Raw genomic sequence first — 19,197 nt, forward strand, 5'->3', positions numbered from 1 at the left:
GATTTAAAATATATAAACACAGGAGAATAGTATCCATGTTTTTAAATTTTCTATAAGCCTTACCCAATTAACTGAAATATCTTCCATTTTGTAATGAACCTCATTCTACAAATAAGCCTTCCAGGATAATGCAAGGATAGCATGATTCATCTGTATGTTCTTGAATGTTCAAATTATTTTTAAACATAACTCTGTTCAGTTAAAGTGATAGTGGAAGACATAAATCTCATCAAATGTCCTTTCTGACTAAAGATAATCGAGATAGTGCATCGTGTGAAGGAGTGGAGATTTTTCTTCTGTAATGGCAGATATAGTCAAATATCTGAACTTGTCATAACATCATCATATCTTAGCAGGACCAGTATCAATCCTCCCCCACCGAAGTTAACCTCCTCACCCTACACTCTGTCACATCCCACTTTGGGGGTTTTGTCCCATCAAGATTTGCTGCTTGGTTGTATTTCCCATGTCTATCTTTCCAATAGGTCTGACTCCTCCCTGAAATCTCATTCAATTTTTTTAAACCTACACTCAAGAACGAAGTCACTTTTTCTGATTGAACATTTCTTGACGTAGTATCCCTTCTTTCCTACTTTTCTTAACTGTTAAACTTCTTCAAAATGTAGACTGCACCTGCTGTATTCCCATTCCCTTCTTACTCCAGTCACTGCACTTCCAACTCTGCTGAGCTTCTCCCCAAGGTCTTAGTGGTACCACTAACAGTGAGGCCAAAGGCATACAAGGTCCTTCAAAAGCTGGTCAGAATTCCTTTCTCTTAGACACAATTTCCACCATTATTTTTCATGCTTCTTAAACTCTTGTCACATTATTGCTGTTGTTATTTATACTATTCCATGAACACACTTAGATGCATTTCACACATGCTCTTTTATAAACTTTCCTCTCTCTCTGACTGGGAAACAAACATCTAGTATACTGTCTGACACAGAATAAACAGTGTTCAATACACAGTTGGTGAATGAAGTTGTAGCAATTGAACATTCTTTGATATGCTGGAAGTTACCTTTTTTTTATCATCAATGAATTCTCAGAATTGGTTTTACAAATGCAGCTTTCACCCAATGACCAGTCTCAAAATCATAACTGTTCTTAGTTGCTGGCCACGAGAAATCAAAACTCCTTGGCCTAATATCATTGTCTAGTTGAAACTTATTAGCATTATTTACAATTAATTGCAATTGGTATTGTATACAAGTATTTTCAGTACTTAATACTCTGCTTTATTCATTGTTATCATTCACCTCCCTAAAACACACATTTTTTCCCACCTATGGATTTTTTGGTATGCAATATCATCATCTGAAAAGTAAACCTTCTCTTTCTTTTTCACCCAGCAAGCTCTTTTTCACCTTCAAGCTCTGGCTGCTTCATCAAGTGTTCTTTGTGAAAAATAACAGGTAATAGTAGAAGCGTTCTGAGGCTTAGAGATCAAAACCTTGAATCAGAGTTTTTATCTGCCATGTATTAGCTGTCTAAACTTGAGTAAAGTACTTAACATCACATGATTGTCATAAGGATCAAATGAAATCATAGTTTGGGAAGCATACAAATTTTTTATTTGTTGTTTTGTTTTTGTTGCTCTTTGGGGGTTTCTTTTGGTTTATTTGTAGGTGTCATTGATCCCAATTTGTTCTACGAACCCACAGAGATATTATTTCAAATTTTAATGTTTTTAACAGTACAAATATCTCTGTAATTTATGAACTGTACTAATATATGCAGTTTCATGTATATTTCTTAAGGCACAAGGCCTTTATGCAAAAAATATATATATATTTCCTCCCACTTTAAAATATAAAGCAGAATGTAGGAATAAAAAACATTGATTACTAATTGATATAAAATCAAGTAAAAAATTTGGTACCTAAAGTTATCAGAAAGAAAGCATGAAATACCTTCAAAATTCAAAAAAATAAAATTATTCAGTTTGGGATTTTGTTTGATTATACCTGTCTATCCACCTAGAATGTTGAGATTTGATCATAATTTGAAGAATTGTTTGAGACTCGAGTTCTAGTAAAGTATAGTACTGATTGAAAAAAAAACACTGAGGAATATAAGGATTATTTCCATTGATACACTCTCTTACAATATTTGTCTTTTGAATACCGAATCCTATGGAGATTTTCTATTTCTTAAGTTGAAGATCCTATCATTTCTAAGAATTTGTGACAACTGCTTTAAATATTAGCACTTTCAACCTATACTAAAAAGCTACAGTAATCAAAACAGTATGGTACTGGCACAAAAACAGATATAGATCAGTGGAACAAAGTAGAGAGCCCAGAAATGGACACACACCTATGTGAGCAATCAATATATGACAAAGGAAGCAAAAATATATAATGGGGTAAAGACAGCCTTTATGATAAATAGTGCTGGGAAAACTGGGCAACTACATGCAGAAGAATCAAACTGGACTACTCTCTCACACCCTGCACACAAATAACTTCAAAATAAATCAAAGACTTAAATCTAAGATCTGAAACCATAAAACTTCTTAAAGAAAACCTAAGCTCTTTCACATCAGCCTTAGCAATATCTTTTGGAATATGTCTCCTCAGGCAAGGGCCAAAAAACCCAAAAAATAAACAAATGGACTACATCAACCTAAAACCTTTTGCACAGTGAAGGAAACTATCAACAAAACAAATAGGACACCTACTGAATGGGAGAAGATATTTGCAAAAGGTATCTCCAATAAGGAGTTAATATCCAAAATATACAATGCATGCATGCAACTCAATTGCAGGAAAAAAAAAACCTGGTTGGAAACGGGCAGAGGTTCTGAATAGACATTTTTTCCAAGGAGGGCATACTGATGGCCAACAGGCACATGAAAAGATGCTCAACTTCACTAATCATCGGGGAAATTCAAATCAAAACCAAAATAAGATGCCATCTCACACGTGTCAGAATGACCAGAGTCAAAATGACAACTAATAGCAAGTGTTGCTAAGGATATGGAAAAGAGAGAACCCTCATACACTGTGATACTCATTTCATGATGTATGTAAATCAAATCATTATGCTGTACACCTTAAACTTATACAGTGCTGGACATCAATTATATCTCAATAAAACTGGGAACAAATTTTTTAAAATCTTTAAAAAATTAACTTTCTTAGACTCATTTTAAAAACATTTTAGTTTCTTTATAACTAAGCAACATATTAAGATTTGTGGAGCACCATTAACATGACTGCAAAAAACTTTTCTATCTTTCCTATCTGTATTAAAAAGAAAAAGAATTTTTTTAAAGAATGCTTTTATATACAATTAGATCCATTTTCCTGGAAATATTATAGACAATCACCTTTTAAGGAGAAAAGGTAACTCTTATGCAATTAAGTGTATGGAAATAGTACATTATAACATTTATTATAATTCTCACAGCTGAGAAATCAAAATAGCTAACAGCAATATGGGATGCTTGTGAAGACTGTAAAGCACGTAAACCACGTTATTTACTCCATGTTGTTTGGGAAAATTGGTACACAATGTAAATATAATTAATATCCTGTATCTGTTTAATATTAAACATAACATCGGATTGCATAATGCCTCTACAGTTGTAATACAACTTTCCTAGAACTATGTTCATTTCATAAGATACTATTCTTGTTTTCAGCGATAATTTTCTTTTGCATATGAGCTACTTCACCTGACAGACTGATATTTTAATTTAAGTGGAAAGAATGAAAAGAAATTTATATATTCAAAGAATACTAGTGTTCTAATACTTATTCAAAGAAATACTATTTATAGTATTTTTAAAGAAAATTAAAATTGGATTTATGAGTTTCAACTTCTAAATAAAATACTATTCATTGATATAATTTGTTAAAGCAATCTATATGATTAAAATCGAGGATACAGAAATAGAAGAACCTCAAAAGATACATGTGCACTCTCTCTAACAGTAACTCACTCAAATTAAACAATTACTTTGTAAAATAGGCTCCAGTAATGACTTGTTTACATATTTCAAATGGATGCTGTGAAGATTCAAGAACTGGAAGAGATGTAAAGGTGATTGATTTTGTCCAGCTGTACTACCCCTAAGCTATCTCTGACATCTGTCCTATTTTTAAAGGCCCTGGGGGAGGAGATTTTACTGCTTTGCTAACTTGTTCTAAGGTTTAAAAATCCTTTTTCTTTAGTCCCTAGTCTTCAGAAATCTCAGTATAGGATAATTCCTTACATCTAACATACAGCACTTTATTTATGCAGTTAATATATGAAAAGCATGCCTGGTCACCTAAGGAAGACTGCGATATTAAAGCAATTCTGCTACAACTAAAGATGCCATTTTGTCTGCTGTTATGAGTATGAATAAATGGGTGGTTAGTTAAGACTCTTACTAAAAACTTTCTGAATCATATCTGGAAGTACTATTATGTTAAAATAGAGAGCTCTACATTTCTCTGTGTGTGTGTGTGTGTATTGCTAACTTTAGAATATATCAAATAATTTTTATCAGTTTGACTGTCTACATCTGAATCCAACAAATATAGGTTAAGTCATAACATTCTCCTGCACCATAACTGTGCACATTCAGAATACAGTCAAAATTGGCAAATTAAAAATATTGTATGGACATAACCAAAGCATTGTTGTCATTCATTACAGCTTTAGAAATAGGAACTTTATCAAGCCAACACACTGTCTTGCTTTATGACTTTCCACTTAAAGGCAAATAGATAAAATAAATGAAATCACTGTTTTATGAGTGAGTGTCATTGCAGCATTGCCATTTATTAAACCCAGTGCTAATGGAGGAAACTCAGCTTGGAGGATTAAAAAATTATTGTCATTTAGGTATTTTAAATGCTCCTATATTCCTTCCCATGTATCTATTCCTCACATGTTCTTTCATTTCTGGATCACCCCATTCTCTCTTTGTCAAAAGGTCTAGAAATTTGTCTTCCCTTCCCTACAGCTCAGTTAAAACAGATGTATATGCTTTTTTAATCTCTTAGAGCCCTGCTCTCTGCTAGGCAACTTTACATACTAGGTGCTATCTCTTACAGGTAATGTATTTACATTTAAACAAGGTTCTTACAGAAACAATATCGATAGATTAATTCCAAAGATTAGAATTGTAGGCCCTCTGTTAAAATGACAAAGGTACTTTTGTTTGAGAGAAAGGGACAGTTCATTGATTGATACATCACATTTTTTGGTAGCAACTGTATTGATTTGTAGTTGGCTCTCAACACTTTTTAAATGAATGAATATGTATTTAATCAACGAACCAGAAAGAAGATGCCTTTCTATCAACAATTTACGGATATTCTACTGAGTCCTCAAGAAGTGAAACACGTTCCAGTCATACCTTAAAACTTCTGTGAATAAAAGATTTACCCAGTCTGAAGATAATTAAGGAAGCAGAAGATGAAATGTTCCATTTGGGAGTATCTTTTTTCTGAAATATAGAAGATTAGTGTTTCACCTTTAAGGCCAATGCTTTTTTCTTCCTGTTCTCTGGGATTACTTTACCTATTGTAGCCAGGTGACAGCTCCTGATTGCAGTTCTGAATTTCAGGGCAGTGTGGAAAGTCTACACAGCCTGAAGCATGTATGACTCCCTGGTAGAAAGCATGTTAAAAGACTGATGCCTACCAAAAACCAAAACTAAACAAACAAAAAAATGCCAAAATCAGATAGTTCCACACATCCTCCAGAGGAAAGGGAGTCTTACTATAATAAAGGGATAATAAGCAGGGCAGCCAACTGGCTCATCCACATGTCAGGACCGACAGCTGAGAGCCCTTCAATCTTTCATTCCACACGTGTTAGCGATTGCTTCTGAGCCAAAATCTATGCACACAGAGGCATCTCCATTGTCATTCTTAAGAGGGATTGCTTGTTTGCTTTTTCTTAGAAATTTGTAAAGGAAGACACTCTTCCTCTACAGGCTAAGATAATGAAAGGTTAGATGCAGGTCCCCAAAGCCTAAAAACCAAAGGCAGGTTAATGTCAGGTGATAATGGAAGAAAAGATTTCGGTGGTATGTTGCCCAAATGCTAACAGTCAAAGGAAGTCTAAAACTATAAATCATTACCAAGACCCTCAAAAGACATTATTTAATTTCCCCTCCAAAACAGTAAGTAACAAAGCTGATATTCGATGAGTAGATATATAAGAAGGGAAAACTAGTAAATACAATGTCTCTGTATTTTCATCTTTTCAGATTAAGAACCATTTTGAGGATCTTTTTGATGGCAAGCATCATTTTTCATCCAATTAACTCTTCACTATAATTTGAATAACACGAAGACAGCTCCACAAAAACTGGAGAACAAGCTTTTTTTATTTTACAGGGCTCCCTCAAGACAACATTAAATTACACATACTGACTTAAATACTATCCTTCTGATTTAAAGAGAAGTTTGCTCCATGACCCTTGATCAAACAACCTAGAATGACTGTGATATATGTGAACAAGTAGCAAGATCTTTCCTGATTCCACTGGTAAGTTTATTAAAATAAAAGTTATTTGATAGGAGTTATTCGTTCATTATTCCATTTGGGGAAAAAAAAAAATCCTGATACTTGCTTAGAAAGAATGGATTAAGAGAAAAAATGGAGAAGAGAGAAGAGGAATAAATATATGCCTTGAGTAACTCCATCACATTTTGAAAAGAAATTCTTCGCTGTGTGTGAAAACAAACAATTGTTTGAGGGACCTGGTTAGCATACAAATGGTTTTACAGTGAGAGGGACTGGTTAGAGCACATGTAGTTAATCGTTCTAGTTGCACTAGAACCATGTTGCAAAGACATGGTGATTTTTACATAGGCCAATTTATACTTGAGAGGAAGACAGAATGTTAAATAGTCCAGTTTAAAAGCCACAGGATGATACAGACATTCTTAAACAGTGCTGAATCATTGGTAGAGTGTATACATTGTGTATTTCAGACCACAAGTGAAATACTATTGATGAAATATAATCTTCAAAATTTAATATGTATGCCATTTAAAATGGTGCTAATTCAGAAAATGATTTTAGGATTCACTTTTAATGCAAACAAACTTCTTTACTGCGTTCTGTAAAAGTAGTATTATATTAATAGGATAACCGCTGTTTACTGAGTACTTCCTGTGTTCCAGGCTCTGTAAGCACAGAGGTAAGCACATAATGTCCATTATCTTATTAAATCCTTACAAGAACATTATGAGTTAGATATTATAATTGCTGGTATATAGATGAAGAGATTGAAGACCACAGAGGCTAAGCACCTTCTTCAAGGTCACAGAGCTGTAATGCTATTATTTCAATTCAGGTCTCATATCTCCTAAAACCGGTTTCTTTACTACTATATTTTGGAACAATCTCCATCACATGTAACCAAGAAACAAACAAGGTATGACACCTAATTATGCATCTCTGTCTGTTTCTTTCTCTATCTGATTAAGGATCTTTTAGAAAAGGGAAGAAAATCATGTTATAAGGTTGTAAAGCCATGCCACGTCGATACTTAAGCAGCTCTTACAGTCGGGGTGATGCCTGAATATTTAACAACAAGTGAAATACACTATACAGGCTACGGCTTCTACTAGTAGCCGTAAGGGGGTAACTTGAGGGGAATCCTGGCCAGCTGTGGATGACCCATGATCTCTTGCTGCGGGACCACCACCAACTCCAGATGTTCAGGCCTGTTTGACTAGGGAGAGAGAGAGAGTGATGGGCAAGGCAAATTGGAGGAAGGACAGGCTGGCTGACAGGCAAGTAAGTTGAGTTGTGCTAGGAAAGCTGATTTCTTTGCCCACTTTGGTCTGAAGGAGCATGGGGCTATTTGAGGGAGTCCCAGGAAAGACTGGGTAGCAGCAGTTTAGAATCAGAATACAAGTATTTCAGTATTTCATCAACCAGTACTGTTGTGCCATGCATACCAGCTAAACTTCCATTGTGCTTAGAGGAATTCGTATTATCTATTTCCAGTAAATTCTAACTATAAACATGGTTCCCATATGCTTGGCCTTGACGACAGAATCCTTATTCACTATGACTCTAGGTTGTGCTCATTAAATACAAAGAGGTTTTCAATGGTATGCATTGCTAAGGCAAAGCTCAAGCCTTCTAAAGATCAATGTTCTAAACCATAGCCCCCAAGCCCCCCTCTGAACCATCTGATCAGGCTTTCACCGTGTACTTATTTCTGCTTTGGTGGGGGCATCCTCTAGATCAAACAGACTGGCCACATGTCAACTGCTACCTCTTTCTGGTAAAGTCCAGCTATTTCTGCCCCTCAGCTTCAGTGCCTGGTTAGCTTGGCAGGATGAAGCCCCACAGGAAGAATGCCAATATCACAGGTTAAAATACCATATGGCAAAGTTATCTGCCTGTTTTTCAGCCACAGAGTTTACCTCCTAACCTCTGCCACCCATACTCCCAATCTTCTACCCGTCATATCCATATCGCCTTCATGCTAGAACTGACAAAGTGCAAGTCTGTATCTCTTAAGCAATATAAGTCCCTAAAAGGAAGAATGAAGACCATTTAGGATTCAACTGAATATTTAAAAACATAGAGTCTTAGCCAGGCTTGAGTTTGAGTTCAGTGTGCCAACACTAAACCCTCAGGCAGATCCCCCCTGGGAAACCCTGTATGGAATCACTGTAGAGCCTTTGAGAGTACTCATATAACTGCTTCCGTTCATCAAAGAGCACCTCGGCTCTCCTGTTTTTAAACGGAGCCAAATGTCTCCAACTTATGTGAACAATTAAACAACTGCTAAATAAACAGTATTTGGTGAATAGTCAATCAGCAAAAGAAGTTTCTCTTTCCTCATGGGAATCATCTACTGGCAATAGCCTTGTCTCCAAATTTTATAAAAACAAGTGCATCCTGGATGTGGAGTTTTATGCCGAGTGAAAAGAGAATACAGGAAACGATGAGATTGAATTTGAAACACACACAAACTAACATACCTAATCACAACATTACTAATACAGATCTTCCTCGTAATGAGGTTGCATCCCAATAAACTCATCTTAAGTTGAAAAGATCATTAAGTCAAAAATGCATTTAACCTACCAAACATCAAAGCTTAGCCTAGCCTACCTTAAAGGTGCTCAGAATACTTATATTTGCCTACAGTTGGGCAAAATCATCTTACAAAAGCTTATTTTATAATAAAGCACTGACTATCTTATGTCATTTACTGAATACTGTACTGAAAGTGAAAAACAGAATGGTTATCTGGTTGTAAGTGCATCAGTTGTTTGCCCTCATTATCACGTGGCTGTCTGGGAGCTGCATCTTGCTGCCACTGCCCGGCATCCCAAGAGAGTATGTACCTCTTATTGCCAGCCCAGGAAAAGATCAACATTCAAAGTATGGTTTCTACTGAAGTGTGTATTGCTTTCCCATCACCGTAAGTTTGAAAAACCATAAGTTGAACCATCACAAATCGGGGACTATTTGTAATGTTAATGAAACTAACCCACTAAATGATATCTGAATGGTCTGAAAAAATTAACTAGTGAGGTCTGTTATTTGGATACTAGAGAGGAATGCCTTACATTTATAGAAAATTCTAACAATTTATAAAATTGCAATACCCTCTTGAAAATTTTCTTGGCTCAGAAAGAAAGAACAAAATGGCAACAACAAAAGGAATTTTCTGATTCTCCATGTTGAGGATTATAAAAAAGATATAAATTAAATGCACTCCCCACCAGCCAACTATTTTACATTCGGTAGTGTATATATGTCGATGCTACTCCCACTTCGCCCCAGCTTCCTCCTCTCACCCCATGTCCTCAAGTCCATTTTCGAGGTCTACCTCTTTATTCCTGCCCTGCAAGTAGGTTCATCAGTATTTTCTCTTTTAGATTCCATATATATGTGTTAGCATAATGTATTTGTTTTTCTCTTTCTGACTTACTTCACTCTGTATGACAGACTCTAGGTCCATCCACCTCACTACAAATAACTCAATTTCGTTTCTTTTCATGGCTGAGTAATATTCCACTGTGTATATGTGCCATATCTTCTTTATCCATTCATCTGTCCATGGACATTTGGTTGCTTCCATGAGTTGGCTATTGTAAATAGTGCTGCAATGAACATTTTGGTACACGTCTCTTTTTGAATTATGGTTTTCTCAGGGTGTATGCCCAGTAGTGGGATTGCTGGGTCATATGGTAAATCTATTTTTAGTTTTTAAGGAACCTCCATACTGTTCGCCATAGTGACTGTATCAATTTACATTCCCACCAACAGCGCAGAAGGGTTCCATTTTCACAACACCCTTTCCAGCATTTATTGTTTCTAGATTGTTTGATAATGGCCATTCTGACCAGCGTGAGGTGATACCTCACTGTAGATTTGATTTGCATTTCTCTAATAATTAGTGATGTTGAGCAGCTTTTCATGTGCTTCTCGGCCATCTGTATATCTTCCTTGGTGAAATGTCTATTTAGGTCTTCCACCCATTTTTTAACTAGATTGTTTGTTTTTTGATATTGAGCTCCATGAGCTGTTTGTATATTTTGCAGAATCATCCTTTGTCTGTTGTTTCATTTGCAAACATTTTCCCCATTCTGAGAGTTGTCTTTTTGTCTTGTTTATGCTTTCCTTTGCTGTGCAAAAGCTTTGAAGTTTCATTAAGTCCCATTTGTTTATTTTTGTTTTTATTTCCGTTACTCTAGGAGGTGGGTCAAAAAAGATCTTGCTGTGGTTTATGTCAAAGAGTGTTTTTCCTATGCTTTCCTCTAAGAGTTTATTATAGTGCCTGGTCTTACATTTAAATCTTTAATCCATTTGGAGTTTATTTTTGTGTATGGTGCTAGGGAGTGCTCTAATTTCATTCTTTTACATGTAGCTGTCCAGTTTTCCCAGCACCACTTATTGAAGAGGCTGTCTTTTCTCCATTGTATGTTCTTGCCTCCTTTGTCATAAATTAGGTGCCCATATGTGCGTGCGTTTATCTCTGGGCATTCTATCCTGTACCATTGATCTATATTTCTGTTTTTGTGCCAGTACCATAGTCTTGATTACTGTAGCTTTGAAGGACTCAAAAGGTGGTCAACTTTTACAGTGAATTCTGCCCTACAGTAAATATTGCTGTAGCAAGTTTTTACTGAGTCTCACCTCCACTAAATCTTTTTTTGTCATATATATTTGCAAAGAAAACCATTGATTCATTTTCTTTTCATCTGCCCTTTCTGACCTTCATACCCATGGTAATGAACATAAAAATGGTCAATGGGACTTGAAACAGAAAGGAAAAGGAAAAACAAAGCTCAACAGAAATGTGAGCAATGGAAAATCAGGCACTGGGTAACAGAACTGATCCAGTTTTTATATGCCCCTAAATTTATAACATGGCTTTTGAAATTGCTCTTTTCTATAGAAGCTTGAATAGGTACATGCAAATGAAAATTTTCCAAAAGCACTTTTTTTTTCCATTTTTAAGTTTAATACTTTTTCTCTAAATTGTTTATTCTAAACAATACATTTGTTAGTTCAATACCTTTACTACATGGGATCTGATTGAAACCTCATCAAAGATAGGCCTTTTCAGACTTGCGTACACACACACAAACGATAATTTGGTGAAACAGAAAATAATATTCTGCTAAAGCAAAACCATATATATATGAGTTTGAGAAAATATACAAATCTTTTACTACAGCATTTCCTTTTGGTTACACCTATGTTCTCATTATGGTATTATCTGATGAAGTTGGTTAATGACCACAATTGAGGTAGAATAGCACAGTATTTAAGATAGAGTAAGGACGAGTAGGGTTTTTCCTCATACTCCCAAATTAGTGTGAGGTGAGGACATAGACAAGGGTCCAGGAAAAAGGAGATGACAGAAGAATAAGCACTGCAGGGTGATCCCTGTTTGACCAAATTCTCTTTACTTTTCCCTAAGAATGAACGGCTATGAAAATGCTTAAAGAATCCAGTAAGGGTCTGCCAGGCCTGAGCTCTAGTGCAAATCTACTGAACAAACTGCAAACTATCAGCCACTGAAGAAAGAAAAAGTTGGTAACTGTTGAGCCTTTCTAAAAGTTGGCAAGGCATAACTACAAGTTTTCTACCTTTAAAATATTTAAATTAAATTTCAACTTCAATGAAAATAAACTCAAAATTAATATTTAGGAGGTAAATTCGTTTTGAATCTTTAAGAAATGTTTCTAAAAGTGGAAAATAACCTACTACAGCAGTATAACAAAATATAAAATTACTCAAGGATTATATTACTATTAAGTATGGTGACTTTTCCACAGTCGATCTCTGAATGCTTGAAATTTTTGGTTGTACAACTTAAAAGGAAAAGTTGAGTATCTCAGAACCCAACATACCTGTGTAACATTAGTATTTGAAGCTAAGATACTATAAAGTGCCCAAAACATATATAATTTATGATCTTAATAAAACACAGCCATTAAATGCCTTAAATTGCTGAAAAGGAATGGTGAACTAAAATGCAATTCTTTTTTAAATAGGGAGACTTTGTTACTCTGAATTAATGTCTTTATCTGTAGCACGTTGACAACTTGTTCTGTGTACAAAGTTCTACTGAACTGAGGAATAAAAGCCCCAGATGTTTAAAGTCTGTCATTTTTGGGGGTGAGATTCTGAGTAATATGGTTCCATAGGCTACAATTCTGGACCCTTTTTCTTTAGGACATTTTTTGATGTGAGTTTTAGGTCACTGTCATTTTGAAATATAAATCCTCTTGCAAGTTTCCTACCTGGTAAAATAACTTTCACAATGGTATCCCTTTATATCCTTCACTATGTATTATGGCATCAGTGAAACTGCAGGGAAAATAAATTTTTACCAAAGATTCAGTCTCTCAAAATGAGTCCAAATCTTGTCTCTAAACCTCAGGCTCCACCCTGCAAAAGGGCTGCTTCCTGGCTGGCACTCAGAGCAACTGCATAAAGGTGATTATCTTTTCAGTCACTCCAGGGAAAGCACCATGGAATCTACCTCTCCAAACCACTCCTGAGCTAACCAGTTCCCACAGGTATGTAGCTAATGTCGGCCATGACATTCTCTGCATGTTGTCTGCCTTTGAGTAGAAACTCTACTGCATGTCTTTTTTGTTGTAAATATCCCTAAAATTCAGTTATGGCTTCTACAAAAGTTGGCAGTGGCTTAGATAGGCAAATACCAACACCCAATCTGTTCCATCTGGGCTCTATTTCCCCAGGTCCTGAGCAAAGTGGTCACAAATTTCACTTTCATCAGTGTCTCCTTTCATGGTTTCATATCTCTACTCTGGTCTGAGAAACTAAAAAATAGAATATATTGTATAATTGACAAGAAATGCTTTCCCTTGACAATGACATAACTAACGTTTGTTGAATGCTTCCCATATATCAGGCAGTGTTCCAGAGCCCTTTGGAATTAGCTGGACTCAGCCTTCTGATCAATCTTATGGGGCACACTTCTAATTCCCATTTTATGGGTCAGGAAACAAAGACCTAGAAGTTAAATATCTTGTCCAGAGTCACAGCTATTATTTTGTGGAATCAGGATTCAAACTCAGGCAGTTTGGCCTCAGGGCTCCACAATTACCCACAGTGATCTGCTGCCTATGAGACTGTATTTCCAGAGTAGAACCTCTTCCTTCCCTTAATACTTATCCCAATTCCAATTTGTACCTTCTGACCATTTTCACCCAATTTCTCCTGCCCCCCAACCCCTGCCTCTGGGAACTACCAGTCTGTTCTCTGTTCCTATGAGTTTATATTTTTTTCAGTTTCCACATATGAGATCACACAATATTTGTCCTTGTTTTGTCTGACTTATTTCACTTGGCAAAAATGCCCTCAAGTTCTATCCATGTTGTCGCAGATGGACGGTTCTTAATATCACTGTGGAGAAAGGTCTGGGTTGGACTCCACGCAAGATGTCATGGTAATCAATAGTTTAAACGAGGACTCATGTGTCACATCTTTTAAATTCCCAAAATGAATGAGGCTTGGGAATACAGCTAATACTTTGGATATTTAAGTAAGTTATTTTTAAACTGTAATGATTGGCCAGAAAAGAAAAATTAACAAGGAACAATGTAAAGTTGCAATTTGGAATTTAAAAACGATACATATAAGATTTGTTTTAGCACTCAGCATTAGGCTTCCTTAATAGGTGTAAATTTTTATATATGATTTTGATTTTTTTATGTTTATTGGCGCATAATTGCTTTACAATGTTGTGTTAGTTTCTGCTGTACAGCAAAGTGAATCAGCCATATGCATACATATATCCCCATATCCCCTCCCTCTTGCATCTCCCTCCCACCCACCCTCCCTATCCCACCCCTCTAGGTGGTCACAGAGCACCGAGCTGATCTCCCTGTGCTATGCAGCAGCTTCCCACTAGCTATCTGTTTCACATTTGGTAGTGTATGTATGTCAGTGCTACTCTCTCTCTTCATCCCAGCTTCGCCATCCCACCCTGTGTCCTCAAGTCCGTTCTGTGATTTTTTTTTTTATTACTAAGAAAGATAAAGCTACCCCTTTCTTCAGAACACCTTTAGAGTACTAAGTACCATATTAAAAAATGTATCAACAAATACTTTTCATTCCATAGAAGGGAAATAAAATGAGTAGAGTCAGGGAATTATGTTTTTAAGTCAATGGTTTAAAAATTGAGAAAAATTGTCATGAGAATTATTATTGAATGAAGATTATTGGTCTATGAAGGATTCACAGTGGAAGGGAGCTTAGGCCAGTGGTTCCTCCAAAATTTCAGTTTTTGATCCACATAAGATTTGTGAACAACGAGATCTATATAACAAAGGCATAGGTAGTCTCATGGGGAAGAAATTTACTGTTTCTAGACAAACTCAATCAGAGGGGGTTCTCAATATTCAGGGTGGTCTAGAGGTAATTTCTCTATTCGTTTTGAGATGAACAAAACTGATCACTGCAGTTCCTTCATATATTCTTTGGTTTTTACATTGCCCTTCTCTTTGCTATTTTATTTCCTTTTGCTACAGATGAAGTACTTATGTAAAATAACTTAATCATTCATTCTAAAACAGATTCCCATTTTCAAACAACAACAAAAACATGTTTCTTATTAAATCTCCTAAGCATAACATGGATTTTTATGACTATGGCCAATAGTGACAGCAATCTGTTTTATTCTCTTTCTTTTTCAATAAAAAATATTCCTTTCTCAGTTGAGAAAATTTCATTTTCTTTGACGAATTGTAGGAAGCTCATTAATTTTATGTTTCAAATATTTTATTTTTATTTATAATGTGCTGATAAATTCAAGGTAGAAAATAGGTGGATACAGTATAATAATATGAATATTATAAAGCGATTCCATGAGTCCCATTATATAAAAATCTAGAGAGTTAAAATTCAATAACATAATCCTTTCATGAATTCTGAGTGGATGAGAGGAGAAATCATAATATACTACATGGGGAAAAAATGCAATGGCCCGTAAATAGCTTCCAGTTTCCAATCAAGCACTTGCCATTGATTTTGGCTCATACTTAAAGTGCCACAGCATAACTGAGTCATTTTAGACTTTGAAGTTAATGACCCATGCAAATTAAATTAGAGGAGAGAACTTACAACTTTCTGTTGTTGTTGAAGTTGTAGTCCTGGTAACTTGAAAACATTTTCTGCAAAATAAGCCTTGAAATTAGTGGCAAGCTCTTCCACACAAGTAAATCTATGTCCTGAAATTAGCAAGCACATGGGATGCATCAGTGATGCAATCATGACAAAGATCTAAAAGAAATATGCATTGTATAGAGTGACATACAAAGTTACAATTTGGGGAAATTTTGGCTGTCCCTGAAATTTATATATTCTCTGGCTTATGGTCTTATAGAAATAGCTGCAAACCTGGAGTCAGATGTTGAGGCTTGGCTCTGACATTCCCCAACTGCATGACTCTAAGAAAGTTATCTGAACAACATATTCTCATTCTACCATCTGTTAAATGTTGGCAAAGTGGGGGCAGAGACAGGCACCAGTCTAACTTCACAGCCTAACCTGTGTGGATCAAGTGTAGTAACAGATGTGGAACACTTTCACTAATATCTAAATATCTCAAGAAAATATAGTATTTAATTATACTAGTCAAATTGTAAATCTGTCGAGTTGGAAAATTCATTTCAAAATATTTCATAATATGCCATAACTTCACAGAATAAAATATTAATTTCAGGATTTTTAAAGATATTCCATAGGAACCAGCGTCCTTCTAAAGTAATGGAAACTAAGGGCAAGACAATAGTTATAGATTCTCCCCAACGGGAAGACAAGCAGTTTATTTGCATTTGACATGACAAGGCTGATATTCTAATATCCTGGTCACCTTGAGCTAAAAGGGAGGAATCCCCCAAGTTTTAGGTATTTGTTTTCATATGAATATTTCTATCTCAACCTCTAATTTTTTTCATCAAAATACTTCAGCATGCTTGAGACCTCAAAAATTACTTGATTTAAACAAAAGAAAGAAAATGTTATTTCTCATTGGAATTTAGCCAGATAGATATCTGAAGTCTCACTATTAAGAAAAAAATTAGCCTATGAGAAAATATTTTACTAGCATTATCATAAAAAAGGATAAATAGGATAGTGAAATTACAAAGTCATCATGCTTATAATTATGTTCAACTTAATTTGAAAGACAATTTTTAAATCTTTAAGGCCATTCTGCACCTTATGGGTTGTAGTGTGAAAATGGACTGACGCCAGCCGTGATTCCCTTGAACCTAAATCTTTAAAGGTATATGAACAGAAGAAGAGCAGTTACAGCTTTTATCTCAAAGACGAAAAAATAGTTCGCTTTATGATGAATACACGCACACACACACGCACACACACACACACACACACACACACACACACACACACACACACACACACACCCCGTATATATCTTTTCTCTAGTCTGAAAACTGGTAAAGTTCTCCTTAACTACTGATAAAGTTTTCAGTAGCTACTTCTGAGGGTCAACTTACTTTCAACATCTGGTGACATAGAAAACGTGAAATTCAACTAGTAATGGCAGAATGTGGTATATTATGGTAGTTAAAATAACAATATTGCAATTATGTATGAAAATTCTACCTGTACATAGAATGCAGCAACAACACACAGTAGAATACTAGCTATATTCATAATTATAGCCTCTTCCTATGTGTATGATTTGCATCATGCCAGGGAAACGCTCTCTCTTCCCCTAACTCCCTCCCATACTTATAAAGTGAGATCCCCACTCCAACCTCTTCTAAAATGTAACATTTTGAAGCTCACTCTTAACACAGTATGAATGAGTTCTTTCATTTGATTTTCTTCCTCCAAGTAACAGAGTTGGAGAACTGGGTGTCTCCAAGGATGTAAGGAGCAAAAGAGAGAGAATGCTTAAGGCAAACTTTGCCACTGTTGAAAGTTTTGAAAAGAGAGATATCTAATAAACAAAATATAGTGTTGCTCAATATATTTAGGTATTCAGGCATATCCTAACACTAAGTACTTTACTTGTTGTATACATGGAAATAGATTAGAATTTTATATTTTTCCTCAGGCATTAGCTCCAAAAGCCACCTTGCCAGTCCTAAATAGTAACTAATAAATTAATAATACTCCTGATGACTGGTATATCCAAAGGAAAGACATTGTTTGATAAATGAGTTGCTTGCTAGCAAACTCATATTTATTGTAGACGATTCCCCAGAGGCCTCATATTAATTAAGCCTGCTTTGGAAAATGAATCGGTTTATTTACAGTGCTGTGCATTTAAAGACTGTAAGTTCCTCAAGGGCAGGGGTGATGCTTTATCATTTTGGATCACTGGTGGCTGACGCAGGATGCAAATATTCAGCAATCATTAAATATTAACAAATGGATTCAGTTAGTCATTATTTAGAATGTAATTGATTTACAAGTCTGGTTGGTAGCGAGATCCCACTAAAAGTAGAGGATAAGGTTACTCTGTGAGAAATGTCTCCATAAAACACACACCCACACTCTAATTGATGAAATCACTTATTATGTTTATAAATAACTCACAGTAAGTGATAATTGGAAAAGGGAAATTCCAACCAAGGGACAAACCTATAAGAAGTCAAAGTTAGTCACTAAGCTAACTGTTTGAAATTTGTCTGCAAAAACAATGTGTTACCAGATACAGAATCTGTAAAATGGGTACCCAAGGAGCAAAAAACTGTCCATACTGTTATCACCAGTAAATCAAGAACACTCTGGAACCCATAACATTGAGTTCCCATGGTAGAGATGGACACCTTGGACTTGTGCAGTACAATATGGTAGCTACTAGCCACACGCAGCTATTATATATTAAAATTAAAGTGAAATAAAATTAAAGATTTAGTTTTTCAATCTCAGCCACATTTCAAATGATCAATAGCCAAATATGGCTAGTGGCTAATATATTGGACAGTGCAGACACAGAACATTTCCCTCATCACAGAAAGTTTTATTGGACAATGCTGCATTAGACCAAAGGTTTAGAATTACTTGTATTAGTGGCATAATTTTAAATAATTATTATAGTCATGTTTGAGAAGAATAAAATCCTCTCTTACTCCCACTCTCTGCCCCCCAACAATAATTTAAATAAACACACTACTATTATACTAATGCAGTATAACAATGCCTCTTAAGAGTTTAGAAAAAATCCAGTGGTTATCATATATTCTTTCATTTTCATTTAAGCTACTACTCTTTCTCCCTTTAATCATTCTTATATGCTCATAGGAAAACATTTTTAAGTTCCAGTGAACTATTGTTTTTATTTCCTATCCTTATGTTATATTAGGTTTCTTACTTCTTTCTCAGAGTAACATTTTAGTATTTGTTCAACTCAGATATGCTTCTGACTTTCACTGCCATAGCAGTTTGTATACTTATGTGTTACAGTATGTAACAAAAATATATTATACATATTGATCAAAGTTGTTCCCATACCTGTCAAATGTTCCTTGACAGTTTGAAATGACATCTGCGGATTGAAAAATATTGTTGTAGGCTTCGTAACTTTACAACAAGAGACATTAATATGATTCAACATATATCCTTAAATTAATCAATATTAATATTTTGTCCTCACCAAGAAAAACTGTAATTATATTTTAGTTTTCTAGTTATAAAGTAAACTTTTAAAATGGAAAATATGTGCTAATCAGCCAATGCACATAGTCC

At 35.3% G+C, this 19,197-nt stretch overlaps 1 protein-coding gene across 1 annotated transcript in view; it reads right to left on the bottom strand.

The window, feature by feature from the left end:
* The window catches only part of LRP1B (LDL receptor related protein 1B), a gene marked incomplete at its 3' end in the record, with an annotated part of 1,833,965 nt that overhangs the window by 1,160,380 nt on the left and 654,388 nt on the right, over positions 1-19,197 (bottom strand). The gene's annotated exons all lie outside the window — the stretch shown is intronic.

The sequence above is a fragment of the Leucopleurus acutus genome, assembly GCF_964270905.1.
Source record: "Leucopleurus acutus genome assembly, chromosome: 6".
NCBI classification, from domain to species: Eukaryota; Metazoa; Chordata; class Mammalia; order Artiodactyla; family Delphinidae; genus Leucopleurus; species Leucopleurus acutus.